General features: G+C 36.7%; 3 long non-coding RNA genes across 4 annotated transcripts; 1 reads left to right on the forward strand and 2 right to left on the reverse strand.

Annotated features, from left to right (window-relative positions):
* Positions 1 to 2,380: 2,380 nt before the first annotated feature.
* On the reverse strand, positions 2,381 to 3,577 carry LOC110739454. Its single transcript, XR_002514821.1, has 2 exons — positions 3,170 to 3,577; positions 2,381 to 2,731 (listed from the first exon to the last, which is right to left on the reverse strand). It is a non-coding gene; the product is annotated as an uncharacterized LOC110739454 (long non-coding RNA).
* A 503-nt stretch (positions 3,578 to 4,080) lies between these two features.
* Positions 4,081 to 7,665, forward strand: LOC110739455. Its single transcript, XR_002514822.1, has 3 exons — positions 4,081 to 4,596; positions 4,798 to 4,859; positions 6,526 to 7,665. It is a non-coding gene; the product is annotated as an uncharacterized LOC110739455 (long non-coding RNA).
* A 1,126-nt stretch (positions 7,666 to 8,791) lies between these two features.
* LOC110739456 lies at positions 8,792 to 11,460 on the reverse strand. Of its 2 annotated transcripts, none has more exons than XR_002514823.1 (3): positions 11,436 to 11,460; positions 9,287 to 9,482; positions 8,792 to 9,142 (listed from the first exon to the last, which is right to left on the reverse strand). It is a non-coding gene; the product is annotated as an uncharacterized LOC110739456 (long non-coding RNA). The 2 variants fall into 2 exon arrangements; XR_002514824.1 differs by having other exon boundaries at positions 9,287 to 9,515; positions 11,436 to 11,459.

An 11,460-nucleotide genomic window follows, 5' to 3' on the forward strand; every position in this document is an offset into this window, starting at 1 on the left:
CTGAAAGGAGGGGCCCTTTCGGCCCTTTTCCCGATTCGCAGGTTCGGAGGAGACATGGTTGCTGCCCGGGCACCAGAATAGATCTAAGATGCGGCATCGGGACTGCCTTACTAAAGTGTAAGAAGTCCATGCCGAGCACCAAGCTGAAGTCGTCCATTGGCGCAACAGTAAAGTCCACCTGTCCGCTCTAATCTCCCAGCTTCATTGTTACTTTTTTTGGCAACGCCGTGGATCGGTTTGGCAACTGAATTCACCGCTTTCATACTGCCTCCTTCTGGTAGGAGCTTCAACCCAAGTCTTTTTGCCTCCTTTTCTGAAATGAAGTTGTGGGTAGCACCGGTATCCACCATGGCACGAGTTTCCTTTCCGTTTACCAACGCATTCACATACATCAATCCAGAGTTTTTGGGTTGGCCCTCAGAGCCTTCTCTTCCCATAGCGCACATCATGCGAATGGCCCCCAGTCTGGAATGTTCTCCTTCACTAGGTTCTACCTCATCGGCTTCTTCACCCTCGGGGTTTTCTAAGGACATGGAGGACAGTTTCTTTTGGAGATTTTCAATTTCTCCCTTGTGTCGACATTCAAACCACTTGTGCGGTCCTCTACAAAGGATACACGTCAATGGCCTGGCTGCCGAAGATGAACTAGGGGTGCTTCCTCTACTAGAGAAGGAAGAAGCTCCACTCTTCCGAGAGTCTTCTCCCCCACTCCTATTGTATCTATTGTTCGAGTTGTTGGAGCTCACTTGCGAGCCATGTCCGGAGTTCCTAGGAGGGTTCGGTGTCGGCCCGCTATTCCCTTTCTTCAAACCTTGTCCTTTCTCTGAGGAGTAGTCCATCAACCTTTCGGCTGCAGCGATGGCTCCCGATAAAGTATCAATCTTTTGGCGCCAAATTTCTCTTTGGGCCCATTCCTTAAGACCACGCACAAAGTTGAATAGGCGATCTTCCTCGGACATGTTGTGGATCTCCAACATGCACGCTGAAAACTCTTTGACATACTCCCGGATGGAACCCTTATGCTGCAAAGCAGCGAGCTTGGTGCGAGCAACAAACTCGGTATTCTCGGGATAAAATTGGGCCATCAGCTCTTTCTTCAGATCCTCCCAAGTATCCACCGACGTCCTCTTAGCTTGGATGTCGGTGTACTTGGTGCGCCACCAAAGCTTTGCATCATCCACCAAATACATAGTGGCGGTATCAACTTTTAACTCATTCTCCAACTGACAGACCCGAAAGTATTGCTCCATGTCGAAAATGAAATTATCGACTTCTTTTGAATCTCTCGTGCCATTGAAGGTCCGGGGCTTGGGAGGTTTTATCTTGGCACCTCCACTTCCCCCGAGCCCTCTCTGGGCATGCATTAAGGTTGCACATTTATCTTGTGCTTCATCAGCGACGCCTTGCACGAAGTTAAGTTGCTCCGTTAACCCATCCACAGTAGCGGCAAGCCTCTCTATTTGGTCGGCTTGTTTTATTACAATATCCTCGAGTTTGGGAAGCCTTTCTTCAAGCATAGCCCACTGTTCGGACTTGCCTTCAAGCCAAGCAAGTCTTTCCTCGAATGTGTATTCATGCATCTCTCCTTCTTCTGCCATCTCTACGGCAAACCTGGCTCTGATACCAAACTGTCACGGTCCGAGTGATTCAACACCAGATCGTGCGGCGCGCTCTCGTCTTTTGGCGACAAGGGCGCAAGCCTAAAGCAAGGAGGTTCGTGAGCACACAGCAACACGGACCTACGGTGTCTCAAGAGGGCACACGAGAACAACGAGTGCGGAGTCAGGGCTTGTGACGGCCGATACTTCGAAGCGGGCACAAGCGGAACCGACGAAAATGAGGACGTCTCTAGGGTCTCTTGGTTTGATGGGGGATGCTTTAAAACAAGGCAAGCACAATATCTATAAAGGCTTAAACAACACACAAGTCTTAAAGCAATAACAACGGGGTAGAGAGCTTTGATTGAATAACCATTCGCTCCCTAAAGAGCTTTATATTGCATTAGTAGAGAATTACAAGTGAACGTTGAAATGACAGTAACACAATAATTCTCCCTATAGGGTCTAGAAAAATAAAAAGAAAGACTAAAGAGACATTACATAAGGAAAATATAAGGAAAATAAAGAAGAATACATAACAAAGAGGTTGGATTCTAACAAAACGGCTATATATAAGAATCATTCCATTCTATTCCTTACTCCAATTCAAAGTAGCATGAAAACACTTTGCAACTAGGTTTGAAATTCCCGCCCTTTTTCACAATTACTCACCCAAAATCTCCTTCAATTCTCTCTCTCCCCCTAATCAAACTCAATCACAGTCGCGCTTACTTCAGAATTCCAAGCATAAGGTGAGATTTTTCTCAAACCCTAGCTTCAAATTATAAAACATTATTCAATTTCATATGTTTTGAGTTACAACTCTATTTGTGAATTTTAAGTACAAACAATAATTCTATTGCACATATATTATGTAATTACAAACACAATTGTATACAATTGATTGGCTCCCAATTGATACATGCTTGCGCAGGAGCATCAATACATTGCATTTTTTGGTATTTGATACATATAACTATATGTTACAAAAATGAAACCATTTACGAAGTAACAATTTTGCGAAAACAACTAGAACGAGAAATTCTAAATCATCAGCACCAATGTGTAATAGCCACAGTCGGTTTTATTCACCCCCAATAACGATCTTTGGTTGAATTTTTGTATTTTTCATCCTGCACATTCATTTAAGAAACATAATTAGAGACTAATTTAGTTATTGTTTTTATTAGTTTAGAAGTAATATTGTATGAAAATGTGTTATTATTGTTATTTAATGCTTGGTTAGGGAAATAATAAGGGTTGAATTGTTCATATTCAAGGTTTTTTGATGTAGTATATGCTTCAAGCAATACATGGTATATAATGTAATTGACTAATAAGGCTTACTAGTTTACGCCTCCTTATAGATTACAATTGGCATGTGTACGAGTGTGTGTGTGTGTATGGACAATGGTTTTTGAAACGGAAGGAATCACTTAGCATATAGGAATAGCATAGATTCTTATACCAAAAGTTTTTAGTGGAAGTGTAGAACCATAGAAGATATTTGTGTGGTACAATGAGAAGTCAAATATAGTGAAAAACTTCTAAAGTTGGATTATGGTGCATACCTTTGGTTACATCTTCCAATTGTAAGGGAAGGGCACTCGGCCTGACTCAATGTGTTGGATGTCCTCAAGGAGTTCTTGATAACGTTTCTTTACATCATCCACAGATTTTCCACCAACCTCTTTGGCAATATTGTTCCAACGATCAGGTGTATCCTTGTCGTACTTGTTAAGAGCGCTTTCAAAAGCCTTGTTTTGTTGTGGAGTCCAGCCATTAGAAGACATTATTGAGTTAAGCTTTAGTTGTTTGTTTAAAGAAGTTAAGAAAATGTGAACGAGAGAGGAGGATAGTTTGTAGTACGCCCAAGGTAGTTACTTCTTAGTAAAAAAGACTATAATGAGAACCAGTGTGGAAGTTATAGGTATTTGGAAATGGAAAGGGAAGTTGTTTTTTTTAAGGAAAAGCTGTAGTCGAGAGAGGATTTGTTATGAGCTGGGAGTTTGCAATGCCTGCTATTTATAGTGTGGACTGGTGGCTGATGGCTGATGCCAACCAGGCAAAGTTTTTGCATGAGGCGAATCTAAAGATTGTGGAATTTTAGTGATTTTGGTTCCTAAGAACCACAAAAAATATGCAGGATGAAAAAAGTAGAGCAGGATAGAAAGCTGAAGGAAAATATCTCTAATAATTAATTGATTTTTGTACCTGCATGTTGCTTCGGAGTTTCACAGGTGACAATTTGTTCGATTAATGCCTTAAGATTCCAATTAAGCAAAATTACCTCATATAATCGTAATAAGATTCTAAAGCAATACCATATCAAGCACACAGGCATGCTTTACATGTTGTCTTATTTTAGATAATTTGGCTGCATTTGTTTTCTTTTTTATTCGATGAAATCCATGAAAGTATATGATCTTTGACTTAGAGTTTATAAAATAGCTAGTAGCTATACAATTATTTAAAAATAAAAACAAAGAGAAAAGTTGTGGTCCTCATCATATGTTATCACTAAAGTAACTAAAAGAGTTTGCATGTATTTGTATGAAGTTTCAAATAACTTAAAACTTATCAATGGCTGAAAAACATTACTGGATACATAAAAAAGGATGAAACTTGTGTAGATCAACCAGTTTGCTCTGCTATCCTTGACTCTGCAGAATGTGAGTCTCTGCAGTCACAAACTCATTCCATAGGCCATACTAATTTCATGACTGAATTATTAGCCAATTATGCATATAGTGATATAGGTGATGAATTCTTCGTATATAATCTTCTGATGCTGCATCTTAGCAGTGAAATTTCACTAGACTTTGTCTTCAACTCCGTCCTAAAGTTCTCCAGCTGGCCAGCTTAATCTATATCATGATCTGATGAGATTTCTTAAAGTCCAAGTTTACAATACTATCTACTTCTTCAGTGGGGGATTGGGTCCTTTTGTTAATGATTTATGAGCAAGAAGAGCACTACCTAGCTCTGTAGCAAATTTGTAAGTGTATTTTATTGAATTTGGTTTCAATCGAATTGTAATAGCTCAGTTCATGTAATTAACTTGCCTATTTTATTAGCTTTTACTGTCCTAAGGTCTTGTTAAGGGCTAGAAACAGTTGATGGCTGCTACTGTTGTATTTCTCAAAGTTCTGTGACTAACCAATCTTGAAAACCTAAGCTTATATTTTTAACTCTGCAGGATTTGGACGGGAACAGTGTTGAGTGGCTCTTGGAGGCTTGGAGCTTTTTGCTCAGTTACTGGTAATCAATAACACTTTTCTCTTGTATTTTCTTGATTTTGGAAACCTTCTCTTGTCATGCAAACACTGAAACACGTATTTCTTATACGAAGTTAGACATATTTTAGGTGTCATGATTCACGAATACAACAATCTCTTGCATGTATAAGCTTTCATGATACTCATGCAATGGACAATATGTCATATTTAGCTCATAACCTTAGATGCTCTAGATTCGACCTCATCCCTTCTTATTGATACACTCTAGCAAATAGAATATATGTAATACTATTTGCTACAAGTGGTTCTTTTAATGTGATGATCAATTTGCTTATTTATATCATTTTTTATTCCAGAAAACAGTGTTGGAAACTAGTTGTTCCGGCCAATTTAATTGATTATGAGATTTGTCTTATATTTTTTGTCAGCACTTTTCAGTTGTATTTCTGATATAAAGAAAAATTTAATAGATTATAAAGGACTTCTAGTTCAGCACAATGATTAGTACGATTTTGGACCTATAGACATTATACCTCTTAGGTTGTGACGATCAAACTCTACCCCATGTCATGTGATATCTGCATTAATTGGATGGTCACTGAACATAATTTTCTTCATGATAGTTTTGACATTTTTTTGGTCCTGAGTTTTGTTGGATGCATGGTTCTTTGCCAGTGGGCAGTGGTAGTCCCTGGTAAACATTCTGGGATGCTTTCATATTAGCAAAGCCAATTTCAAGAGAAGAATTGATTTTTTTTTTTGTTATTACTTGATCAACAACTCTTTTTCCCACCCCTGAAAAGTGTTGCAAATGCTCCTCATAAGTGCATTTTGTGCATATTTATCTCACTAAGCTAATTAATACTCTGTAATCTGTATTCACACTGTCCTTATTTACATGACAACATTATTGATGTTCCTTTTAGGATGATTTCTTAATTTTGATTACCACAGTATTTCATATTATTCTATTGTTGTTGTTAGAAACTTAGCGCTAATACTCCATGTCTTGTATGTTTTGCTCTACTCTAAGAGCATATGCTAGTGCAGGCCTATTGGAAGATCCATATTAGAGTATAATAATAACATATAGTATAAGGAACAAAGGTAATGGAAATTGATTAGTAATTATTCTTTGGTAAAATTATGGTGCTAAGTGATATTTTGGTTTAAGTGTTTGCTCATCTCATCTTGTTTTATGTCAACACAGGAAGAGGATCTTTCGAAAGAACCTAAATATCCCCACAAAAAGTTATGGTAAAAATAAGACCATATTATCTGAAGATTGTCTATGAATATGATAAGAGTTTGATTCTCTCTACAAGTTGCTTAAATGAGCCCCAACATATTAAGCTTTTTTTTTTTTTTTGGAATAATCTTACAAGTGGACAAGATATGTATACTGGAAATTACAAGTTGGAAGGTTGTGAGTTGTGACTGTGATTGGATTATTCCTTTGGGCTTGTACCTGTGGCATCTTCCTTTCAGTAAAAATAATACGACAAACAAGATCTTATTGTTCTCCCTAAATCTCTTGAGGGTAATAACTGATTTGCCAAAACTAATAATGGATGAGAACTGAAACATATTGTTAAATAAGTTTTTTATGCTGTATTGCATGCATTTAGTTTTAGAAAGAAGAGAAAAATTATCCATTGGTTTTACTGATTTTTTTTTATTTGGTGCAGTATGACGATACCTACCCATTAACTCAAAGTATACTTCATCTTCCCAGGAATCTCTCTAGAAAATGAGCAAGAGCTGCATCAAGATACTCCTTTACCACAGAAGGTTGGAATGGATCTTTGTCAACTAGTCGTCTTCATATGTAAAGTAGCTGGTAGATTCTTCTCCACCTGCTTTTCCATTCTCCTAGCGGTGGTCCATAGTTTGGACTAGAGATAATATACCTTACAACTGTGCTTTGGAGCACTGAATTTTTTATACAGCCACATTATTATACTTTTTAGGCTATGGAAGCAGGAACCTCAACTTTTAGCAGCAGGCCAACAAAATGGAATTTTTGGGTGGGCATGAGAAAAATCTTGGATTCTAAATGTGATTAATGAGAAGTTGAGAATTGTATCAAGTAAATGGTAAATACTATGATAATGTTGCAATTGACACCTTAGATGTAAAAATTGATAATTTTGGAGGGTGACTGTTGACAGATACACATACATACTACACTATTACATAAGAATATACAATTCTTAACATCCTGTGACAAGTTTAGAGGGTGACTGTTAATGGTGTATCTTATGTATCAATCATTCAAACGACATTTGGCATGCTGTACCTAATTATTAGTCACATTATTCATATTGTTTGCATTACAATTTGGGGTGATGAATTTTTTGTTCATATGGTAAACTCCATCCAGTGAGATAAGGGCTTCTACTTGATCGGTTATCTTGTCGGTGAGTAGCATCACTGCTACATCCCCCAAGTCCTCACTTCAAAGAATAAAATGCTAGTATTCTAAGTATGTTGTTAGACCTCTCTTTTTTCTTTCTTTCTGTAATAATTTTTCCTTTTGTTTCTGTGCATCCCTTCTATTATGACAAAGATGTCAGAGTCTCAGGAATAATTAAGCTCATTATATTGTGGCAGGACTAGACATTAATTTTAAAGGCGCGAGGAAAAGGTATTCCATTTCTTATATGGGATGAGCCTAGTTAGTACTTAGTAGTGAGGTCAGCTATCAGCAACTTAACCTCTGAAATTTTCCAAGTACCTGATGCTTTGTTTTGAGCTTATTGTTTCTGAAACTAAGGTGATTATGTCAGGTATAAGGAACAATATACTTCCATCAGTACTTGTGATTCTAGCTACGGTGGTACGAACAATCCGCTGCAAGTTCTTTTTTGAACTTTTTATCTGTGCATGAATGTTGCATTATCACCTTTTCCTTACAGTCACATTCATAAAGGTCCCATAATGGCACATTATTAAGCTTCTGCTCTATTCAGTTCTCAATAGCTTGGACAAAGGCTTCTACCTTTTATCTTTGATTTTACATTTCCTTCTCCCCTTTTTATCCCAATTGCTAGACAATATTCTCCTAGTGGAACATGATTTATGATGTTTTTTGGACCATTCTAGATGGCTTTAACCTTAAGCTTGTCTGCTATAAGTATGTTCACGATTATGTTAATCTTTCTTTGGATTAAATTTAGGCGTTAAGGTGCTGCATTTTCGTGAGGATCTATTACTGGTGCATTCTTTCTTATCATCATTTGTCCTTCATGATTCTTCTCTATTGATAATTTTGTTTGTTCTGATAGCAGGGAAGGGCTTACAGCCATTACAGGTTGCTGTTATTGACTTCATGAATTGAAGACCAGATGGGCATATGATGTTATGGACTTACGGTCATACGTGATACAAATACAATACGTTTGTGATTATAGAATACTTTGATATTGCATCAAGTTGATGAAGCAATTGTACTGATACGGCTTTGTACCAACGCCTTTTCATGTTCCAACTATTAGATTCCTTCCTAGTGATCCAACACTATAGAATTACATACCTTATTCTAAAGAGTGACTGATATTTGCATCATATTTTAATCATTTTGGGAGAGTGGATGGAGCTGTGGAGTGAGAAGAAAAGAATGAGCATCTTCTTTATGCGCCTCAAGTTGCTTAGATACTTGGATGTTCTTTGTATAGGCTAATCTGATTTTCGAATATATGACATATGTTAGGTAGTAAATGATTAACTTTGTCCATGGCTTAATATGCGAATTAAGAATTACAAGTTTCTATTAACTGTGTGAGATGCTTAAAAATTTAAATGCATATCACAAGGTATTTTGTGAAACAGGTCGACGACTAACAGCAGATACAATTTTGGATATATGGGGCGGTGATATGCTAATAAAGACACCCCCAATTATAATAACTTGGAAGTCCTCTATGAGGACTAAGGAAAGATTAGTCAAGCAGGGAATGAAAAGTTACTCATTAATAATTTACTATTAAACGTATTAGTAACACTCTTTATTAATCTGCCATCAACTCCAAGTAGAAACATCATTCACATTTAGGATTTAGACAATATATATAAACATTAAACCAGTGTAGTGATCATAGAGCAAGCAAAGAACACCATACACCTCCATTCTAAACTATGAGCCGTTCCATACTGTATCTGAAAGATAAGAAACCATAAACTACTCTGCAATTAATGATTATCAGTCTAGTTTGAAATTATTGTCTGAAGAGGCAGAACACTTTCGACTTCCTGCTGTTCAGCATTCTTTTCTTTCTCTGCAACTTTCCTTGACAACCCAAACATCTGCAATAACAGGAAATTCTAACGTGTTAAGAACTCAGATGAAACATATCAGCTCAGAATGATAACAGAACATAAGTCTTTTTTTTTTTTTTTTTTTGAAGAAACACAAGTCTAATATATGATGAAAGGGATATGTAATCAAACCTTATTGATGGTTTTTTTTGAAGCATTCCTTGTGTTCATCCATTGAGGCATGGACAAACTCGTCAATGTGGTCCTTTATATCCTCAAGGAAAGCTGCTTCTTCGCTCTTCTTCTTCCGGCATGAAGTGGCTGCTGCAGCAGGTGCACTTGTAGAAGGTTTCGTTGCAGATTCACTCTTCTGGGCTTCCATGTCAACCTGTGTTCAAAGGTTTGACACTAGATTGAATATCTGAATATGCTCAGATATGAGACAGTGAGCCAACATTAGGCCTAATCATGTTCATCTAAGAAGGAGATAAACCGTATGCTTGCTGTACAGAGCCTTTAGCTAAAAGGATGCAGAAAAAAATTGGCGTGCATTGGACTAAAATGACAACTTACACAAGCACAGAACTGGGTTTTTTTCCCTGGCAAGAAGTGAATATCATGCAAGTACTTCATTCCAAATATATTAGGCAAGGATACTCTTAACCATGATTCATGATGCACTAATACGAAGTATAAAAGAAGTTAATTAAACCTTCATCTGGTAGAACTATAGGAAGTTTTCCTATTTCCCTAGCAACCCCCATTGGTTTTTTTGAGTGCAATAGTCTAGCAAGTTACTATTTTTCCTCAACAAATCCGCTAACTTCAATTCTCTCTTCATAACATTCAGGCATGTAGCCACCAGTCCCTAATCAAGCTTAGTGATACATTTTAAGTGGACTAAGTTATAATGGTATTCTCTATGAATTTTCCCATGTAAGATACATATACACTTTCAACTGCACCTGCACCTCAAGTAACATGATACATTAACATGACCTACAACACTCAACAGCTCAACACTAAGCTATAATGGTATTCTTTATGGATTTTCTTGTTTAAGATATATTAACAATTTAACCGCACCTCAAGTAACCGAATGTTCTTCAACTGTCAAACACTAAGGTGGCCAACGGCCGAATACACAATGTTGCTTAATTTTAATCCAACATATTATCAGACAACACCATGGAATCATATGCTTCCACTCTTACCATTTGACACTACAATTTTAGAATTTAGCATTATAACACCCTCCCCCCCCCAAAAAAAAAAAAAAAAAAAACACACACACACACACACACACTCGTTTCACCCCACCATGAGAAAGATTTTCTAATTCGAAAGCAGGGTTAATATCAAGGATTCCCACTCACCCCAACAAACCAAAGTAAGCACAAAAATTCAACTATATTAAAGCATTTACCCAATATCTCAACAACATCTTAATCAAGATGAAACAAATCCCATAAGCATATTCAAAAGTTATGACAAAAATTTCAACATCCCTAAATAACCCAAAAATGAGCTCTACAAGTTCACAAGATCCCCCAAAAAAACCCCATGATATGCTTATAGTTATAACCATAAAACCAACCAATACGCTTATTATGACTGTCTTAGGCTCTGTTTGTTTTGATAAAAAAACATTACCTACGATAATGATTTTCCCATTTTTCATAGCTAGGTTTGTAATACTGTCTTGGGTGGAAAACAAATTTCAAACCAATTTTGTTAGAGGTGTAAAATAGTTTTCCCAAGAATGAAAAGATGGAATGTCACATTATCCTCTCTACAACTAACATCCTTTTCCTCTCCTCCAATCCATATGTTTCCCTTCCACTCCCATTATTTCTTCACTACACAGCTATTTTTACAATCGTTTTTTTTTTTTTTCTCTTAAAATGTTTTCCATCAAAACAAATGGAGCCTTAATATGATCCTCAAACTGCAAGTTTTATTAAATTGCCAAATTAATCTCATGATCATGCTTGTCAAATCCCTGAAACCTAATTAATTAATTAATTAATCATATTCAAGACTTTGAAATTTAAATTACTAAAATCATTCTTATAACATCCAAGAATTCCAGGACCTAAATAAAGCAGTGGTACTTTATACATACGAATGGAGTAATCCTTGTAATGCACACCAGATGCTCGACAAAATGTCTCAATGAAAAATCAAACAAAACAAATTCTTAGAATTAACACAATCAGTTACAGAAGGAAAGCAACAATTTAGAAAAATTACTAATTACTACGAGAAATAGTAAACGAATAATAATTCATGACTAAAGTGAAGTAGGAGAATTAATCACGGAAATAAAGCAGAAATTTACCTAAAGCAAACGAGATTAATGGGAA

Source organism: Chenopodium quinoa, unplaced genomic scaffold, assembly GCF_001683475.1.
Source record: "Chenopodium quinoa cultivar QQ74 unplaced genomic scaffold, ASM168347v1, whole genome shotgun sequence".
NCBI classification, from domain to species: Eukaryota; Viridiplantae; Streptophyta; class Magnoliopsida; order Caryophyllales; family Amaranthaceae; genus Chenopodium; species Chenopodium quinoa.